This window comes from Rattus norvegicus, chromosome 9 (genome assembly GCF_036323735.1).
Source record: "Rattus norvegicus strain BN/NHsdMcwi chromosome 9, GRCr8, whole genome shotgun sequence".
NCBI classification, from domain to species: Eukaryota; Metazoa; Chordata; class Mammalia; order Rodentia; family Muridae; genus Rattus; species Rattus norvegicus.
Window position 1 is genome coordinate 15,320,826 of NC_086027.1, and position 5,887 is coordinate 15,326,712.

General features: G+C 38.3%; 1 non-coding gene across 1 annotated transcript; it reads left to right on the plus strand.

Annotated features, from left to right (window-relative positions):
* The first annotated feature begins 2,739 nt into the window (after nucleotides 1–2,739).
* Nucleotides 2,740–2,813, plus strand: Trnaa-agc (transfer RNA alanine (anticodon AGC)). Its single transcript has one exon. It is a non-coding gene; the product is annotated as a tRNA-Ala (tRNA).
* The last annotated feature ends 3,074 nt before the right edge of the window (nucleotides 2,814–5,887 follow it).

The following is a 5,887-nucleotide window of genomic DNA, read 5'->3' on the forward strand; positions in this document are numbered from 1 at the left end:
TAAATATAAAACTCAATAGATTGGAAGCATAATTTGAAGACATGTCATACAGTATAGGAAAAGTACAAATGTATCCAGATTCTTTTTATAAATAAAATGAGGTAACGAAGTTTATTTTAGAAAAAGACTGAGCAAAATGTAATATATAATTTCACACAGTTCTTTCTGCTCTGCCCAGATATTGATATAGAAGTATAAAACTTTCATTTCATGGGCTGGAGATGTAGCTCAGAAATTAAGAGAAACAGCTGTTCTTTAAGAAGACAAACATTTCCTTCTCAGTTTCCAAATAATAGGAGAGAGTGAAAGAGTGAGACAAAGGAAGTATTAATGAATTGCTGAGTGAGTTGAGACAAGGTTTCTCTGTTAATGATTATCTTTATATCATTCTTGCTAGACTTCTTGCTAAATCCTCTAAGTCAGGGACTACACTTTCTGATCGATCTCTTTGTCTCAAGCCCTGTTCTATAGAGATAAGCATTGACAAATGATGACCAAGAAGAAGTTCTTGTTTTGTGTCTGTTTCATTTGGCCAAAGGAGACTCAGGAACAAAAAGAATTAAGAATGTCTTTGTTGTATGAGTAATGACTCATAAACCTAAAGACAAGGACATACTCAATAGTGGCAGGTGTCTTTGTGTAAGAGATGTTAATGCCATGTATACTTAAGACAAGTGGTTAACGTCTAGAATATGTAAAGAAGTAGAAAAAACTATACACATACAAACACACACACACACACACACACACACACACACACACACACACTTCCTACCCCAAACTGCCAAACATCTGGCTGGTGAAAGTAGAAAGTAAATCAGTATAAAGTGCCCCACATCTTTAGGTACCCGAAAAGTGCAATTAAAACTGATCTGAGATTTTAATGCTTCCCCTGTCAGAATAGCTATTATCAAGAAAGAAAAGGATATGGCTAAAAAGGTGACTCAGAAGTTAAAAGGGATTGTTGCTCTACCTAATTTCAGTCCCAGGACACATGACAGTTGCCTGTACCTCCAGCTCCTGGAAGTCTGTACCATCTTGTGTTCTACACCTATACCTGTACTTTTGTTCACAAACTCACTTCCACATAGACATAATTTTAAAAAGAAAGTAAATAACAAATAGTGGTAGGGAGGTAAAGATGGGGGCAAAGTGTGATCTACATGATGATAGTGAGAGTAAAATTATGCTAAAAAAAGTGGAAACAAGTAGGGAGGCATCTCAAAAGAATACAATTAATAAAAACATGACGCAGCTGCTCCTTGGCACGTGCTTGAAGGATGCCATAGCTAACCACAGAGATATTTGCACATCATTGTTCATTTCTCAGATCATTTGTAATAGTGAGGAAATGGAGTCAGACTAGATGTCCATCAACATAAGAACGGATAGTAAAAATTAGACATGTATACAGTGGAACTTAATTTGCAGTAAAGAAAAAATAAAGATTTATGAATTTTTCAGAAAAACTGATGAAATGGATGATGCAGAAGACAATAGAAACTAGAAGGGGGGAATGCTGGAGACCAAAGAGTACCATGAGGAAAGAAGGGGCAGGGAAAGTAGGGATAGAGTATTCAGGGGCAGGCAAAAGGGATAGAGAAAAGAGGGGAGAGTAGGCAAGGGGTGAGAAATCAGCCAAAATGAAACATGCATAAGTAATTTACTTTCCTATTGTGTTGAAATACTCTGACAAAAACAACACAAGAAGGGAGGAGATTCTTTCAGCTCATGCTGCTAGGAACTGCCTATCAGTGAAGTAGCTGCACCCATCATGTCCATCAACAGGAAGTAGATACATAGGTTAGTTCTCAACTCACATATATCTCTGGGAACACCCCTAGCTAATGAGCAGTTCTTCCAATCTTAATTAACTTAATTAAGAAACTCTATCACAGGTATGCTTAAAGGCCCATCTCTCAGGTGACTCTGGATCTTAACAAGTTGACAATTGAGATTAATCACTTCATTTCTCTGGTGGCATATTGTTTTGGTTCAGAGACTCCAGGAAAAGCAAGTGTGTCCGGATTTCTCTGTCATTTGTTCCCCTTTCATCCTATAATAGAGCATCACATTTCCAGGCTAGATAGACAAGACTAACATGCCTGTGTGGCTTCTTCATCCCCAATACTTGAAATATTCACAGTCTGGGATTTAGAAAGAGATCTGGAGACACTCCCTGGAAGGTACTCCCTGCCAGTAGGTGGTGAATGATTGATGAATGCAAAATAAAATATTGATGTGCTGAATCACACATCAGGCCTGTTTTCCTCCAAAGGAGCTTGTGACTTGTGTTACTAAGACATCACAGCATGTGTTGTTTTCGTCTGCTTGGAACATTACAACTTCAGATTAGTTTTGACTTACAGATACCCTGGAACATTTAGGCTAATACTCCTATGGACCTTGGCAGGTGGCTGCTGGGAATTAGTAATAGGAAATTTTTAGCTTCCTTGGATCATGAAAACTTATGAGAGCTGACTCAAAAAATTCATTTTTTTCTGCATGCCCTCTGTTCCCTTCATCAATGAACACTTTCTCCGTCTTTACACAATTCTGTCAATGAAAGCTTTATGCATGCTTTTAGTGATACTCGACTTTTTTAAAATATTTGTTTTGAACAGTTTGCTTTTCTAAAATGGACTAAATTTCTAAACTTAAGAAGTGACTTTTACAGGGCGTGAGAGATGCACTTGTCTGTATGTATAAAGACAATTATTAAGAATACAGTTATGGGGGTTGGGGATTTGGCTCAGTGGTAGAGCACTTGCCTAGCAAGCACAAGGCCCTGGGTTCGATCCCCAGTTCCGAAAAAAAAAATAGAGAAAAAAAAGAATACAGTTATGAATTATGTATGGACAATGTATTGTGGGAAGTGCAACACCAGGACACATTTGTAACACAATTCCTACATCTAGGGCTTTGGGAATACTGAAGACAAAAAAATAAAAAGAGTGTAAGAGCCAGGAAAGAAGGAAATCTTATATTAGATTCTCCTAGAAAGACAAGGAAGCTACATTTGTGATGTTCTCAACAGTATGGCTGACAAACATGGTTTAAACAAATACAATACTAATAGACATGCTAATGTGAAAGGGGTAGTCTCACAGGGTCCCATCTCTAGACAAAGACTGCTGAAAGTGGGAAAAGTAGTTTTTCCTAAGAATAAGCCTCGTAATTGAGTATACAACACCTAATGGTCAGCACTGAATTCACATACATACAAGCAACAATGATCACAGTCAAAAAGTTGTATTTAAATATTTATATATACGTACAACACAGAGGTGTATAAAAAAATAATGCTACATTGTGGTTATAGGCACCCTGCTTTGTCATATACAAACAATCCACTCTCTTTAGTCACTTCCTTTAAAGAAGCCATACAAGTTTTCTTTAAAACATACACTTTAAAAAATTTATCATGACCAGTTGTGATTTTCATTAAGATGAGATCATAAATTTTAGAGGGCTTAACGCAGAAAAAATGGGAGGAACAGGAGGAAGGAAAGGAAAGGCAGAAATGATGTAATGATATTTTGTTGAAAACTAAAGCAAATGTTAAAAGCTACAAGGAGAAGTAAACTTCTCCTTGTAGAACTAAATGGAGAGAAACTTGAAGCAATCCCACTAAAATCAGGGACTAGACAAGGCTGCCCACTCTCTCCCTACTTATTCAATATAGTTCTTGAAGTTCTAGCCAGAGCAATCAGACAACAAAATGAGGTCAAGGGGATACAGATCGGAAAAGAAGAAGTCAAAATATCACTATTTGCAGATGATATGATAGTATATTTAAGTGATCCCAAAAGTTCCACCAGAGAAGTACTAAAGCTGATAAACAACTTCAGCAAAGTGGCTGGGTATAAAATTAACTCAAATAAATCAGTAGCCTTCCTATACACAAAAGAGAAACAAGCCGAGAAAGAACTTAGGGAAACGACACCCTTCATAATAGACCCAAATAATATAAAGTACCTAGGTGTGACTTTAACCAAGCAAGTAAAAGATCTGTACAATAAGAACTTCAAGCCTTTGAAGAAAGAAATTGAAGAAGACCTCAGAAGATGGAAAGATCTCCCATGCTCATGGATTGGCAGGATTAATATAGTAAAAATGGCCATTTTACCAAAAGCAATCTACAGATTCAATGCAATCCCCATCAAAATACCAATCCAATTCTTCAAAGAGTTAGACAGAACAATTTGCAAACTCATCTGGAATAACAAAAAACCCAGGATAGCTAAAACTATCCTCAACAATAAAAGGACTTCAGGGGGAATCACTATCCCTGAACTCAAGCAGTATTACAGAGCAATAGTGATAAAAACTGCATGGTATTGGTACAGAGACAGACAGATAGACCAATGGAACAGAATTGAAGACCCAGAAATGAACCCACACACCTATGGTCACTTGATTTTTGACAAAGGACCCAAAATCATCCAATGGAAAAAAGATAGCATTTTCAGCAAATGGTGCTGGTTCAACTGGAGGTCAATATGTAGAAAAATGCAGATCAATCCATGCTTATCACCCTGTACAAAGCTTAAGTCCAAGTGGATCAAGGACCTCCACATCAAACCAGATACACTCAAACTAATAGAAGAAAAACTAGGGAAGCATCTGGAACACATGGGCACTGGAAAAAATTTCCTGAACAAAACAACAATGGATTATACTCTAAGATCAAGAATCAACAAATGGGATCTCATAAAACTGCAAAGCTTCTGTAAGGCAAAGGACACTGTGGCTAGGACAAAACGGCAACCAACAGATTGGGAAAAGATCTTTACCAATCCTACAACAGATAGAAGCCTTATATCCAAAATATACAAAGAACTCAAGAAGTTAGACCGCAGGGACACAAATAACCCTATTAAAAATGGGGTTCAGAGCTAAACAAACAATTCACAGCTGAGGAATGCCGAATGGCTGAGAAACACCTAAAGAAATGTTCAACATCTTTAGTCATAAGGGAAATGCAAATCAAAACAACCCTGAGATTTCACCTCACACCAGTGAGAATGGCTAAGATCAAAAACTCAGGTGACAGCAGCTGCTGGCGAGGATGCGGAGACAGAGGAACACTACTCCATTGTTGGTGGGATTGCAGACTGGTACAACCATTCTGGAAAGCAGGCTGGAGGTTCCTCAGAAAATTGGACATTGAACTGCCTGAGGATCCAGCTATACCTCTCTTGGGCATATACCCAAAAGATGCCCCAGCATATAAAAAAGACACGTGCTCCACTATGTTCATCGCAGCCTTATTCATAATAGCCAGAAGCTGGAAAGAACCCAGATGCCCTTCAACAGAAGAATGGATAAAGAAAATGTGGTACATCTACACAATGGAATATTACTCAGCTATCAAAAACAACGACTTTATGTAATTCGTAGGCAAATGGTTGGAACTGGAAAATATCATCCTGAGTGAGCTAACCCAATCACAGAAAGACATACATGGTATGTACTCATTGATAAGTGGCTATTAGCCCAAATGCTTGAATTACCCTAGATGCCTAGAACAAATGAAACTCAAGACAGATGATCAAAATGTGAATGCTTCACTCCTTCTTTAAAAGGGGAACAAGAATACTCTTGGCAGGGAAGAGAGAGGCAAAGATTAAAACAGAGACTGAAGGAACACCCATTCAGAGCCTGCCCCACATGTGGCCCATACATATACAGCCACCCAATTAGACAAGATGGATGAAGCAAAGAAGTGCAGACCGACAGGAGCCGGATGTAGATCGCTCCTGAGAGACACAGCCAGAATACAGCAAATACAGACGCGAATGCCAGCAGCAAACCACTGAACTGAGAATAGAACCCACATTGAAGGAATCAGAGAAACAACTGGAAGAGCTTGAAGGGGCTCGAG